Source organism: Stenella coeruleoalba (assembly GCF_951394435.1).
Source record: "Stenella coeruleoalba genome assembly, chromosome: 5".
Lineage (NCBI taxonomy): Eukaryota > Metazoa > Chordata > Mammalia > Artiodactyla > Delphinidae > Stenella > Stenella coeruleoalba.
The window spans coordinates 87,484,831-87,500,553 of record NC_137150.1 but is presented as its reverse complement, the minus strand read 5'-3'; the positions used below and the strand labels follow the sequence as shown (position 1 = coordinate 87,500,553).

General features: G+C 39.4%; 1 long non-coding RNA gene across 1 annotated transcript in view; it reads right to left on the bottom strand.

The window, feature by feature from the left end:
- LOC307186546 overlaps positions 1-15,723 on the bottom strand; it is a 141,549-nt gene that overhangs the window by 33,899 nt on the left and 91,927 nt on the right. Inside the window, exon 4 of the long non-coding RNA XR_013828398.1 lies at positions 25-242. This is a non-coding gene — a long non-coding RNA (uncharacterized lncRNA). The remainder of the gene's footprint in view (positions 1-24; positions 243-15,723) is intronic.

Here is a 15,723-nt window from a genome sequence, read left to right as displayed (position 1 = left end):
ATGTGTGAGATGACACACTCTTACCTGAGCGTGGTAGAGGGTAGAAGGCAAGTTCAAGCTACTTCGCTCCCCTAAGCTTCTGTTTGCCCAGTATGAGAAAGTGGTATCCACCCAGTGGGCTGCTGTGGGGATTATATGGTGGTGAAGAGCCAGGTTTCCTGGCTTCAAGTCTCAATTCTGCCTCTTCCTAGCTGGGTAACCACAGCAAGTTGTGTCACTTTTCTCTGTTTCAAGTCGCTCATCTGTAAAACAGGAAGAATAAGACAATCTACTTCAGAGACTTTATATCCCAGGATAAAATAAGTTGAATTATGTAATACACATACAAAACACTCTATAAATATCAGCTTTTATTAGATAAAGTAACTTGCATACCATGGATGCTCTATAACACCAGCTCTTTCCATTCATTTGTACCAAGTTAGTGGAGGGTAAAATGCCCAGGAGAGCGACTGCTCCACAGCTGTCAACTAGGAAATGTCCCTTCCTTTGGCCAGAACTAGATAGCTTCAGCCCTGTTCCCCCACTCAAAAGCACCATATTTACCATCAGTAGAAGTAATATGTTCTATGATCTCATAAACTTCAGAAATATGCACTGAAATCTTCCTGAACAGAACAGAAAAACATTAAAGACTGGTCCAAAAACAGGTGTCACCATTAAAAACATTTTTGCAGTGAAACATGTCCCATGAGATCTTATATAAACTGTGCAATTAGGGGATTTTGATTTGATGAAAATAAAGATTCCGAGAATACTTTAATAACCTAGAAGATGGACGTGGAGCCAAGTGGACTTGGGAAAGTTCTGTCATTATTCTACTTCCTACAAGTCAATGGAAAATAAAATTGGGGGAATAGATGAATAAAGATAGCTTTTCTCTTAACTGTGCCCTACCACAGTTAATAGCATTTCTCTCCTTCTACCTAGGAGGAGGGTTCAAGAGTTGTTTTTGTTTTTGTTTTTTTTTCGGTACGCGGGCCTCTCACTGCTGCGGCCTCTCCCGTTGCGGAGCACAGGCTCCGGACGCGCAGGCTCAGCGGCCATGGCTCACGGGCCCAGCTGCTCCGCGGCATGTGGGATCTTCCCGGACCGGGGCACGAACCCGCATCCCCTGCATCGGCAGGCGGACTCTCACCCACTGCGCCACCAGGGAAGCCCCAAGAGTTGTTCTGACTACGAGCACATTTCTAGAGTGACCAGACTGATGGCAGGAACCTAAAAGTACAATTTCCAGTAAGTCTCCCACCCTCCAACTACTAAAGTTTGGAGGAACAATTTATTTTCAGAATTAAACTCATCAGGAGCCAAATGACTTCGATGACAATGATGATGATGATGGTGATGGCTGATATTTACTGAGTGCTTGCTGTACATCAGGCACCATCCAAAACATTTTACATATATTATCTCACCTAATCCACTTATATGATCTCATTCAATCCTATCACAACCTAAGAGGCAGAAACTATGCTTATTTCCATTTTACTAATGAGGAAGTTGGTTCAGAGAGTTAAAGATCAAGCAGCCAAAAAAGGATGATTTTTTTTCTAGTAAGAAGGCGAACAAGGCAACTCCAAAAGCACATTGCAGTGAAATTTTAAAGCAATTGAATTAGGTCAGGCTTTGTCAACGGCAGGAGTATCATAATATAAAAATCTGAACACTCGTTAATTTTTATGGTAGCAATATTGACTTTAAATACCAACTACCTCCTTATTTGTAAAGTCATATAATTCTGCTCTTAGGAGCCAAAGACTAAGAAAACTCACAAGCTACCACCAACATCCAGTCTTATTTGTACTGCACCAAATCCTTCCAATCCAGTTTATAAGCCGGGAACCCTTTCATAATAGATAAGATCAGAATACAATTTAATCATTCTTTTCCTTTCACAAAAGAACAACTGACAAGGCTGCAGGCCAGTTTATACGACAGGTACTATGGGCTTCAAATTTCTCTGTCTTCTGGTTATCAAGGAAGTTAATTATTATCAAATCCCCAGCTCTCAAAAGGAAGGCAAAAGTCACCTTGCTCCAAAGCACTTGCCAGGTAAATAATGTAGGTTAAAAAATGGTAGTTTTATTGTGAACCGAATTCTTGATGCTTTAGAATAACACAGATAACTTTAGGAAACCAGATAAAATTTTTTAGAAAAGTTGCTATATGGGACTGGGAGTAGGGGGTTAGGGGTGTGAGAGAGTGAATTACTTAAGAATCACAAAGATAGATAGTTCTGAATAGATGATCAACTATTTCTAAGGCCATATGATAGAGCTTGAGTAATGTATGTTAAAGCATTGCTTAATGAAGAACTAATCTAATAAGGTCAACTGCTCTTTTAATGTGCCTAGAATCTTAAAAGCTATCCAGGCAGTGTCTGGAGAAGAAATGCCCATAAAAGATCTGAATGCTTTGGAATTCATGCTCTGCAGAATCCCTTCCATGCTCATAACCAGTCTGAAGCATAGAATAAGGGCACAGTCCACATATCTCCATATGCAGAGAGTGTAGGGGGAGAGAAAGTAGAGAGGGAAAGAGAGGAAAAGAGATGACAAAGAATGAATTTCAAAGAAAAGCCCATAGTCAGAATATTTTTTAGTTTACAGAGTCATTTAAAGAGTTCAAATTCTTGTTTGTATGGGGATTTTGGAAAAATGGATTTTTTCCCTAAAGCCAAATAATGAGTGAATTGTATTTTCACACAGATCAAAGTAAAAGTAATCATGGTAGCCTTTAACATTCTCACAAGTGACTCTCTTGGCTTTGAACATATGGAGTGATGTGGATTTAACAGATTCTAAGAGAATTCTAATTTATAAACCCAATTTGTTCAGATGCATTAGGAAAAATAATAATAATCTATGCAGGAATATTTTTTAACGTAGTTGAGCCAAAGAAGAAACAACTTTGTAGTGAAGTTGATAGTGTATATGAAAATTTGATTAGGAAGTATTGATTCTATAAGCCATTCTAAAAAAAAAAAACACTTTAATTCATGAACTAACCATCATATCATATTATATCATGATACAGAAATAGTACAGCATCACATATAATTTATGTGATTCTTGAATGATTGTATTCTGGCAAAAAGAACCAGTGTCAACTGGGTTTGCAACAAGTCAATTGTCCGAATGACATGGAAAGTGTATGTATCACATTCTACACTTCCAGAGAAAAAGGCAATGCCTCTCTCTTTCAAATGGACAACTTTACAGTTATCTTCTTTCGCAACAGTGATTACATTTGGGTTTTACATTATGGGTGCAATGAAGCTGGCATTTACTGCCTGAATAATAGATCAAAGCAAATCAGAAAGTAATTAGTTGATAGAGCAAAGGGCTGCTTATCTGAATGACTTGGTTTATAGAACATAAAGGAACAGGAAACCCTTGACTTAAAGCTTTTGAAATAAAGAAGAGGAAAAACTATATCCAAGCGCAGTTTATCAGTACGGAGGATATCAACTACATCTATTCTTTTCTCTTGCAAATTAGGTCCCTTTCTTACTTGGTACTAAATTTCCTAATCTGAGAATCCATTTCCCTTCATTGCATATGTTTCTCTGGAGGTTGCATATTCATTTTCTGGATATTAGATACCCTATTTTCCACAGCCTGTAGCCTGGAGACACTTGCTGTGCAGGGTTTTTCCCCTCCCCTCTCAACACAGAATTTTACAGTAAAAATGACTGATAAAGGAAGTGAGTGACAGACCCCTGTTGGGCAGCCAGTGATCACTACACATTTCGATTTTATATTATTATTATTTAGCATATTAAGTGCCCACTCTCTCATCATCGTAGGTGACTTCTCAGGGGGTAACAGAGCACTCAGCTTTAGGAGGACAGGGTTTAATATGAGGTTGAAAATGGTTAACAGGCCGAAAGCCTAATGAAAACACATTTAGAAAGTCAACCAGAGGGATTTTTATTTTAATGAAAAAGAATAATGAAAAGCTCTCTGTAGGGAGAGCAAATTTGACAAGGTTATTTAAATATATATGTAGGCTTTAATGTTTCAAAAGAGTTGTGTTTTTTTTTTCAAATAATGGGATTTAATCTAATTTGTGGGTTTGGGCCTGAGTCGCAGGGTGGTTGCAAGATAGTCTTAGAAAGCAAGACTCCCTTGCCAAGTAAGAGTTTAGAATAGATTTTAGGATGTTTGAGTTGGATGAGGACTTAGAGATGATCTAATGTGACCTTCTCACTCATTGGACAAGATACAGAAGCCCAAAAATATGAAATGAGTTCCCCGAGGCCACGCCGTTAGTAATAGAGCTGTACTGAGGGTGACATATGGAGAGCACTTATGCAGGCCACGATGGTTAGTAACCTTCCTCACAATAGTCCGTGAGCAAGTATTATTAGTGCCAGTCTGTAGACAAAGAAATAGAAACTCAGAGGAATTACGTAATTTACCAAAGGTCACACAGCTAGAAAAAGGTGAAACACACATTTAACCTGTATGATCCTAAAGGTGCCTTATCCGCTCACCCCAACAGGAGGCAGAGCTCTCTGTTGTTTTCCACAGGCCTTCAGCCTCCGGGACACTGGGGTTCTGCAGATCCAGTCAGGCTCTGTCTACTAAACCTACCACTTGTCCTATTTCTTAGTTACTAATGCTGTAATTCCGACATCCCCGACTTGGTATCTTGAACCCGCCCTAGTTTCCACTTCAGCCCTAACTCCTCCAGATGTTAGATTCTATTCCCCTTGAACCCTGCCTGGGATCATTCCCACTCCTCCCCGCCTCCAAGTCCAGCTCCTGAGACCCCAGCTCAAGCCAATGTCCCTGGTCTAGAATCAGCTGAGAGGCAGGTCAGATGGAAATAAAAATCTACCCAATTCCAAATACAGGTGTAATGGAAAGTGAGGTAGAGGCCTAAGCTACTATCAGCGGCTGGTCAGAGCTCCAGCTGAGACACACCTGATAAGTAATTGAAGAACTAAATAAAAGGGCCAAGGCTAGTTTTTCACACAGTTACCAAGGAAAAGAGAGAAAAGGAAGACATACATATCCAAGGAAGAAAGTCAGGAGAAGGAATGGATCTGGGACAAATCTGGTAGCCCAGTGATTCAGCTACCAACTGTGCCACCAGATTCTAGGTTCAGTGATAGAACATAACCCTACAGCCTGTCTCAGTCTGGGGCAGAAGCTCCTGCCTGGAGGAGAACAGCTTCAGAACACAGTCAGAGCTAGTGGCAGCAGGAACCATGCACAGCCCCAGAAGCGAGGAAATGGGGAGGAACAAAGCAGGGGACCCGAGGCAGGGCCTGAGATGATGGCATGGAGAGACAGGAATTGATCAGTACCTCCCTTTATACGTCAGAGTTGTCCCTGTAATTGACTAGAGGCTTAATCTTTGGTCTGAATAAAGTTCATCTCTTTCGTTACCAGCTACCTTCTCATTTCTTTTGTTTCAATTGGGGAATACTTGCTTTACAATGTTCTGTTAGTTTCTGCCGTGCAAGGAAGTGAATCAGCTATATGTATACATAATGTATACGTATATCCCCACCCTCTTGGACCTCCTTCCCAACCCCTCCCCTATCCCACCCATCTAGGTCATCACAGAGCACAGATGTGAGCTCCCTGCGCTATACAGCAGGTTCCCACTAGCCACCTATTTTACATATGGCAGTGCACATACATCGATCCCAATCACCCAGCTCTTCCCACCTTCCTCTCCCCACCCCCACGTCCACACATCCACTCTCTAAGTTTGCAGCTCTATTCCTGCCCTGCAAATAGGTTCATCTGTACCATTTTTCTACATTCTACATATGTGTTAATATACGATATTTGTCTTTCTCCTTCTGACTTACTTCACTCTGTATGACAGACTCTAGGTCCATCCATGTCTCTACAAATGACCCAGTTTCATTCCTTTTTATGGCTGAGTAATACTCCATTGTATATATGTACCACATCTTCTTTATCCATTCATCTGTCGATGGACACTTAGTTTGCTTCCATGTCCTGGCTATTGTAAATAGAGCTGCAATGAACATTGTGGTACATGTCTCTTTTTGAATTATGGTTTTCTCAGGGTGTATGCCCAGGAGCGGGAATGCTGGGTCATATGGTAGTTCTATTTTTAGTTTTTTAAGACTGTTCTCCACAGTGGCTGTATTAATTTACATTCCCACCAACAGTGTATGAGAGTTCCCTTTTCTCCACACCCTCTCCAGCATTTATTGTTTGTAGATTTTTTGATGATGGCCATTCTGACCAGTGTGAGGTAATACCTCATTGTAGTTTTGATCACTATAGAACTCTTAGAGGAAAACATAGGAAGAATACTATTTGACATAAATTGCAGCAAGATCTTTTTTGACCCACCTCCTAGAGTAATGAAAAGAAAAAGAAAAATTAACAAATGGGACCTAATTAAACTTAAAGGCTTTTGCACAGCAAAGAAAACCATAAGTGAGACGAAAACACAACCCTCAGAATGGGAGAAAATATTTGCAAATGAAGCAACTGACAAGGGATTAATCTCCAAAATATACAAACAGCTCATGCAGCTCAATATCAAAAAAACAAGCAACCCAATCAAAAAGAACAGACAACCCGATCAAAAAATGGGTGGAAGACCTAAACAGACATTTCTCCAAAGAAGACATACAGATGGCCAAGAGACACATGAAGAGATGCTCAACATCACTAATTATTAGAGAAATGCAGATCAAAACTACTTTCTCATTTCTTGAAGACACTGAACAAGTCACAGCAGAGTTACCATGGCCTCTGGGCCTCTTTCCTGATCAACTTGGTTGCATCCATCATGGGCCAGATAAGTTTGGTCATCGTACTTAGCTACCTAAAGGCCTGTAACTCCTGTGGTTCTGTAGATCAAGCTCTCCGAAGTCCCTACTTAAGTTCTTCTCTCTTATTGCAATATTGGGTTTAGTATCATCTATCTCATTACTTGAAAAGGCACTGGGACATCAGGTAGCATGTCAGGTATAGACTACCTGATCCAGTTCAGATTCAAACTGATCTGGCCCATGGTGGATCCATCCCTGTGCCATCCCAGTTCCCCTGGAGAGCTGCCATGACTGCCTCACCTGTCTTCAGGTGAGACCTGTTGCAGATAGTCAGCACTGATAGGACCAACCAGCCTACTTTATCCCATAGGCATGCCACCTTGGTGGGAGAATCATGGTTTTTGAATTTTCCTCCATTATAACCTGAGCCCACCCTTTACTATCACGGCTTGCAAGAGCCTTTTAACCTCTTTCAGCCTCAGTTTTGTTGTCTCTTAAACTGTGTATACCTCAAAAGTTTTATATGAAGAATGGATGGGAATTTCATTACAGCTTGTGGCTCCAACTCTGAGGTTCCCTACTGGTAGTGCATTAGGGTTCTACAGAGAAACAGGCCAATAGGATGTGTGTGTATTTGAGTGTGGTTGGGCAGATAGATAGATAGATAGACAGACTTGTCATAAGGAACTGGCTCACGCAATTATGGAGGCAAGCAAGCTCCAGGATCTGCAGAGTGAGCCAGCAAGCCGCAGACTCAGGAGAGCCAATGATACAGTTCCAGTCTGAAGGGCAGCAGGCTCGAGACCCAGGAAGAGAGGATGTTTCAATTAAAGTCTGAAGGTAGGAAAAAAACTGATGCTCCAGTTTGAACGCAGTCAGCCAGAAAGAATTTTCTCTTAGGATGGTCAGCCTTTTTATTTTATTCAAATTTTCAACTGATTGGATAAAGCTCACCTACATTAGAGAGGGCAATCTGCTTTACTCAGTCTATCTAGTTAAATGTGAATCTCATCCAAAGACACACTCACAGAAACACCCAGAATGATGTTTGACCCAATATCTGGGCACCCTGTGGCCCAGACAAACTGACATGTAAAATTAACCTTCACACCTAGCAAACTTAAACATGCTAAACATGAGCCAACTTAGGCCAGCAGATAAATGGGGAAAAATTCACAGATATACTTCTAGTTTTATGATGAATTTTTATGTCAGGTAAATCATATTTTGTTATTCAAACTCACAATCAATGTGCCTGAAAACCATGACTAATATGGCATATATCATAAAAATATGGGAGCTTCCAAAGGAAATTTAAGAAACCACATCCTAATAAAACTAATTTTCTTTCTTGGGTAAGTTCATTGAGAATTTAATTAAGGGCAAACCAGTATGCTCATAGTATAAAGTTTACAGAGTCAAAGAAACAACTCTCAAAAAAAAAAAAAAATAAGAGGTGCATCTCTAATTTATTAACCCCCACCCCGTTTTAAATAAGATCTACTTAAATCATACTATATAAGTAACCCAGTAAGTATAATTTGCTCAGCTTTTTCGAAAAGCTTTCTAAGTTTCCTTCTAACAGATTACTAAGGGAAAGAAGTCACTAGAGGATAGAGGGCAGAATAGTGCCAAGAGTTGCTGTGAAAAGCCATAGAAGCAGTCGTAGTGAACAGCTGTGCCAGGGAGTGAAGTTAATAATTAGACACCCAGGGGTCTAGCACTGGTTCTGGCATTGTTCAATAGCGTATTTAATGAGGAGGAGGAGATACTGGGAGAAGAGTTGGTAGGCATATAGGGTCTGACTGCCAAATCTACAGTGATTCTGCTTTAGGTAAGCAGAGGACATCAGTCAAGAATGATGAAAGTGACTACATGGATTCTGTGCTCTGGGATTTCAGCAAAAATGAAAGCACTTAAAATGCAACTTGTATTGGGCTTCCCTGGTGGCGCAGTGGTTGAGAGTCCACCTGCCGATGCAGGGGACCTGGGTTCGTGCCCCAGTCCGGCAAGATCCCACATGCCGCGGAGCTGCTGGGCCCGTGAGCCATGGCCGCTGAGCCTGCGCGTCCAGAGCCTGTGCTCCGCAACGGGAGAGGCCACAACAGTGAGAGGCCCGCGTACCGCAAAAAAAAAAAAAAAAAAAAAAGCAACTTGTATCAATTGTGATTCCAGCAGAAATTAAGTCAAATCTCTCTGAAATCACTTCTTAGACATTAAACTGTTTAAAGGATGATCTAACATCTACCCAAGTAAACAAGAGACAAGACAGGAATGCAGTTATAACAAATAATGCAGTTACACAAATGCCGTTGTACAAATAAGGAATTTAACAGGTTATCCATAGATTTCTGTAAAATCATGGTAGCAAAGACAACTGCTCATTGATTTTAAAAGGATTCAATACTCCTTGGTTTCAATTTGAAGGAGTCAATTTGAAGTTGGATTCAGGAAGAAAGAAAATAATTCTGTGATATTCAGAAACAAAGTCATTGGTGTAAAACCATACAGGATTAAAGCTACTCTTAGTGATTGTTGGATATTCTCATTAGCCTGCATTGCTCTAGGACTTACCAGCCTGTGGCACAAACGAATTCACATTAGCATTGATATACACATTTCCGTGCCTAATAGCCTTCACTTGCAAAACTGCCTCAAAGACTTCAGGGTTTCCTGGAGAACTACATAAAACACTAGCATCATTCCTTTCCTGTTTCCTTATCTGGATCTCCTGTGCTGTCTTTTGCCTAAGAGCCAGGAAAAGGGCACACTGCACCACTAGAACTGATGCTTAAACACTGTATGAGAAACCTGCATCTCTAATGTCTCCTCAGCACTTCTGAAACTGCTTAAGTGTGATGAACTTCTGCAACCACATGAGTATGGAAGGATGGTATTTTCCGAAATTGGTCACAGCATTACTTTTGGTCCCGCCTGCTCTTCCAGGATTTTGCCACTCCCTCATCAAGAAGCAGATTCTCTTTATCCTCCCCTTGAACCTGGGAAGCTAATGGCTGTTGAGTGCAATAGAGCAAAGCAGAGGTGATGTGTGACTTCCAAGACTAGATCACAGAAAAGATACAGCTTCCTCCTGACTCTCCCCTTTAGAATCCTGGCACTTATAACCCGGCCACCATATTGTGAGGAAACACAAGCCACATGGAGAGGCCATGTGTTTCCCCCAGCAGCCCTAGCTAAGGTTTCAGCCCACAACCAGCATAAATTGCTAGATGTGTAAAAAGAGAGACCTTCAGATCATTCCAGGCCCCAGCTTTAGAAAGGCCCCAGCTTTAGAAAGGCCCCAGCTGACACCTCGTTGAGCAGCATTGAGTTATTCCTGCCAAACCCCGCACAAAATGCAGAAAAGTGAGCAAAAGAAAGCTGTTATTGCTTTAAGTCGCTATTTTTAGGTGGTTTGTTATGCAGCGCTGCATAGCTAAAACAATCCTTCATCAGACCTCACATAATTCAACACAGAACTGAGGAGGATACCAACATCCCCAGTTCTATGTGGACTTTTGAATGTAAATTCCAAGCATACGCCTACCCAAATACTAAAGATGCCGTCATGATAGCAAGCCTCTAAGCTTCTGCTTTAGACACTAAATAAGAAGCAGCTGAAGATCCTTGGCCAGGCACCATGCTGTCATCTTCATCTCGCTATTTCCCCCCAAGGAACATTAACCCTAAATTTCCTCTTGGCAGATTCCTCTCCTGAGTGCATTTTGACTCGTGTAAATAGATGCCTAGAGGTTGGGGGTAGGTGTGAGGAACATCATTTCTGATGGAATAACCAGACTGACTGAAAACCCCATTTCAGGCCCATACCTACTCCCACTATTTTTTATAAAACATTTCTGAGAAAGAAACCTTCTAAGTGGCTGTGATTTCATTTTCTGTCATGGTAATGTCATTTTTCATGGAGTAAAGCGGCCGGGAAATACAAATAAGAACAAAAGAGATTTTGGAGAGAGAAACGTTCTTGTCAGAAATGTACTTTATGAAGGTTATGGGGCTCCAACAGAAGAAACTTCAGGTATTTTGTAGCTCTTAGAAAGCTCCCATGCTACCAATTTAACGTCTAGTGAGGTGAGATGGGAGGGCTATAGAAAAATCTCTTCATGCTTTATACAACTAAGAAAAAGCATCAGCTGAAGGGCCCTACGCTAGACAATTAGAGAAAAGCTGAAAGAGTATTTCAAATAAGAGATCAGCAAGGGAACAAATGTCTTACTAAGAAACGAATGGAATCTAAAATCAAATACAAAACTCTGTAACCCTCACCCCACCCTGTAAGATTGTGTATGCTCTTTATGGCAGAGGACTTTCCTACACAAACATTGCATTTCAAGGTAGCCAACTGAGATACTCAGAATTTAAAGTAGGTACAGTAATTTTATATTTTCCTTTTTGTTAACCTAATCCTACTCACCAATACAATTTGGCGAGTTGTAAATTTATATTCAAAATAAATACAAATTTGAAGAACATACTTAAATATAATGGTCTATAATATCTCATAAGTCCATTTTAATAGTTTTATTTGGGGCTATGTTTGGCTTTATAATTTCTAAAAAATTATGGGTTTTTAATTTTAATATCTAATTACAGCTAATAATAACTGTAGCTGTAAGCTGTTTAGAACTCTATGGAGCCAGTTGCTGTACTAATTGCTAACAGTATTTCCCTTCATACTCACAACAACCCTTTGTTGTTGATATTACAACAAGGTAGATATTATTATTATTTATTATCTCTAGACTCAAAGAACTTAAATAACGTGCCCAGTATCCCACAGCTGGTAGACGAGTCATCTAAGGTAGGTCTGTCCTATCCCAAAACCTATGTTCTGGATTCCTGCAGTAAAATCCTCCCGCACACAGTCACGTGGACTGCAACATCAAAACTTCTGTGTTTAAAAACGTCCTGCACACCTCAGTTTACAGTTAGTAAAACACTACAAGCTGAGTCCATTTCTGATTGTTCTTCTCTCACTGCCTCCCTCCCAGAAAAGAAGCCAGTTTTCTTCTCTCTCCCCTGTAACAACCACTACAGCATTCTGCCTCAGTGATCTTGATTTCCCTGTATATTGCAAGAGTAAGATCCAGGACCCAGAATTTAAGGTGTATCAGGAATAGGAATTTAGTTCTTAAAGAAAAGATTACTTCCATGCCAACTCTCATCACAACCACATACCTCAAAACTCTGTCAACCTCCGAACTTCTCTTTTGCTTTTTAATTTTCTTAAGAAAATATTCAAAATTCGTTCAAGCCAATGCAATGACACTTGCTTCTCATTTAAAAGGTCAGACAATTTGGCTTTTAGAAAAGGAAGTAATGGTAGGCAAATTCCAAATATTGAAACTTCTAACTAGTTTGGGCAGAAAGGACATTCCAGTCTGTCAATCACTAAGCTACGAAATCACTGATGGTCAGCCTTACGTGATCAGCAGTGTCAGAGACTTAATGCAAATATACATTTTGCACTTTATTAAAGGGTGACCACTGAGTCAATCTTGTCTCTTAGCCAGAACAATTTGTCCTTAAGATAGCACATATTTTAACGATTGATACTTACGTTATTTAATGTACTCTCAGACAACATTTGTAGGAGGGCTGACTTAATTATTATGATATAACTAACAATAGAGACTCACAAATAAAAGAAAGTTATCAAACAACCATCATAGATGTTCCAGGGGATGTGGCTGAGGTTGATTGTGGAAAGTGACAATAATCTTTCCCATGAACCTTTGCAATGCAACCTTGCAGCTCTTCCCATCAAGAGGAAGCGTCCGTTTCCTCTGTCCTTACATCTATACTGGACTTATAGCTTCTTTGACAAATAAAATGTGGCAGAAGTAAGGCTGTGTCAATTCCAAGCCTATACAACAAAAGGCTGGCAGCTTCCACTTTAACTCTTGAGACCAAGCCCAGCCACCATAAAAAATAGCTCAGGCTGGGCTACAGAATAATGAGAGACTCTATGGAAAGAAAGGTCTCAGCCTTCAGCCATCACAGACATAGAGATGAAGACACATAAGACCCTCTAACTCCAACTCAGAAGACCCCTCAGAAAAGCATGAGTGATGTCAAGTAAGAGCAGCATAAGCATTCCACAGCCAGACCACAGAACTGTGAGACATAGTAAAACATTGTTTTAAGCCACTAAGTTTTGGGATGGTTTATTATCCAGCAAGGGACAGTCAACACAGTGAATTAACTTAATGCAAAAATAAGTTTGGCTCTTGTTTGGCTCTTGTCCTCAAATACCATTAATTAAAAGTGCTTCTCAAAATTTAATCATGTCAAGGATAGTTAGTCCCCAAAATTAATATACATGTTTACGCTGACAGATTAATCGGCATTCTTGTTCAATGTCAGCTATAGACCAGATATTATACCTTACTCTTATCAACAGTTGATAAAGAAATAACATTGTTACCTTAACATATCGATTACCTTGCCTGAAAGAACTGGTCTATTGCTTAACCCCTTGTTTTAGCTTTGATGAAAATGATTTTTTTTCTCTGAAGCACCAATGTCAGAGTTCCCACATCTCTCCAATGGATGAAGGGGAAACCCCTTATCCTTCTAAATCCCATTCCAAGCTTAAGAGCTTTGACTCAAACTCTGGGGGTGGGGAGGTTCAAAATTTAAAACTTTTAAAATAATGTCATGTTTCATGAGAAGGACAATAAATACTAAGGGGAAAAAAATGTGTGTACTGAATCTAATTTACAATCCACTCACACTTCAGCTGCCAGTGTCACTTAGTTCAGAACTAAACACAACCTTGAGGGGTCACTGGTTCAGTGTTTTTTAAATGCTGTTTTTAATCCATAGATGTTTTCTTTCCTTCCCTCATGCCTTACTTTTCCCCAAAACAAAAAAGTTAAAGAATTCCCCAGCTTAATAATGATTTGGTTAAGAAATATTTTATTCAAATATTCAAAATTATAAGTGGAAGGGTAATTTTTTTTTCTTTCAGGTAATCTTTTGCAGTGGTGTGTGGTAAATGTTTAACAAGCAGTTCTCGGGGAAAAATGTGTGCATATAAACACGTACGTAATTTTCTACAAGTTTATTAAAAGATGTGTGGCACACAATTTATAAAAAGTAACATATGAAATACTATTTATTATAAATTACGTGCAGCCAATTGATTGTCACAGAACGCTTCCATTAATTTTTGCCTGTCTTTTCTCCATAGCCAACCTATGGTGCAAATTCACTTATTATGTGACAAACAGAATTGCATCTCAATCCAGTAATTCTTTTCCCAATAAATTTATTGTCATTAAATATGATATGTGATGTGCAATTAAACTAATTCTCACTTTTGTATAAATTCTAAGCATAAAACTGAACCCTCTTTCAGCTTCAGCACTGGACATGACACACTTTTAAGTTTAATTTTCATTATTAACATTTTCTTCCTCTAGGTACTTTCTTAAGTCTAGACAATCAACAAAACAATAAATCAAACCTTTATCCCAGTGCCTGCTGATTTCCATGGTGTAAATACCCTCACCATGGCTGGCTTCAAGCTATCAACACCACTGAAGTCAGCATCACTGAATTCAGAGTTGGAAGGATGGGTGCAGTAACATGCCATTAAATGGCATTTCCACATTCAAAGACGTAAGAAACCTCAAGAAGTCAGTAAAATCATTAGAAAGGGATGAGGTTTGAGAATTTATTACCTTTGTTTTTAGTATAATTTATTTAATTTTAACTCTATATAATTTAATTTTAAATGGTGGTTATGATTAATAGTAGGTTTGTAAAATCCTGTGAGCCTGTATTAACTGGATCCAGTATATACTGTTTAAGTGCAGTCAGGTGAAGGTTATTACTTTCGTTTCAGTTTCTAAAGAAAGAATTTCTCATCAAGGCTACCTCTATAGTAAAGTTAGACCTAAGCAGAAAGGAACAGGACAAGAAAACTAAATTTAGAGAAGGAAAATGCACAGCCTTATATGTGGTTATGAAATTCTTTTTTATATTAATCTCTTATATTCCTATTTCCTTATTCTGTTCTTTGTGGATATGAAAAATAAATGGGTTTTGACGTATATACAAATCTGTTCCATCATAAGCTTAATGTCTATTTGGCTATGACGACTATCGTTCTTAAAATATGATTTTATTTCTCATTATCCAATGTCAAAACTCCTAAAATAAGGAGATAAAGATAAGCAATTTGAATTTAGGAAGAAGAGTGATATATAAAAAGAAATCAGGGAAAATGTTTAAAATCATATATATCAACATTAAAGCATCCTCATTTCAATCTAATCACAGTGTAGATCCAGGCAGTTGGTCAAGCCTCACAGACAAGCAGACTCCAGTCTGACAAACCCACAAGGCCAGAAACCCTTGAACTCTTCTCGCTCACCTGATCAGATAAAAACCTTCCTGATTCTTAATGCCAGGCTCCAGGACAGAGGTGGTTGAGATGAATGCCTTTTAAACTCTAGTACTGCAGCTGTGCTCAGGAGGACTTCTAAAGAACTCATTAACGCGTCAGGTTAATATCCCATTTGTCTGCTAATGTACCCAGAGAATGCTCTTCTGCATTTACCAGTCAGATGCTCAGAACCTCCACTAAGATAGTACATATTCAAGATTGAATTTTCACACTTAACTCTGGCCAAGTTTCTGAATGATAAGCTAAGCACTAATTGTAGGTAAATTCCTTTATTTCCTTGGCTTTTTTTTTTGACTGTAGGCAAATGGTTTCTCTGGGACCTTCTTTGAAAGTAAAACGCAGTTTCTGCTTTAAAGTCATTTATGGCCTTTACCTTCATTTTCTGTGTTTTGGTCTTTGTGTGTCTTTCCAATCCTCCTTCCTAGACTGTAATCTCTTTGAGAGAAGGGAGGGTGTCTTATTCTTCCTCATGTCCTCTAAAGGTCTTAGCAAAATGTATTGCACAAATCATAAT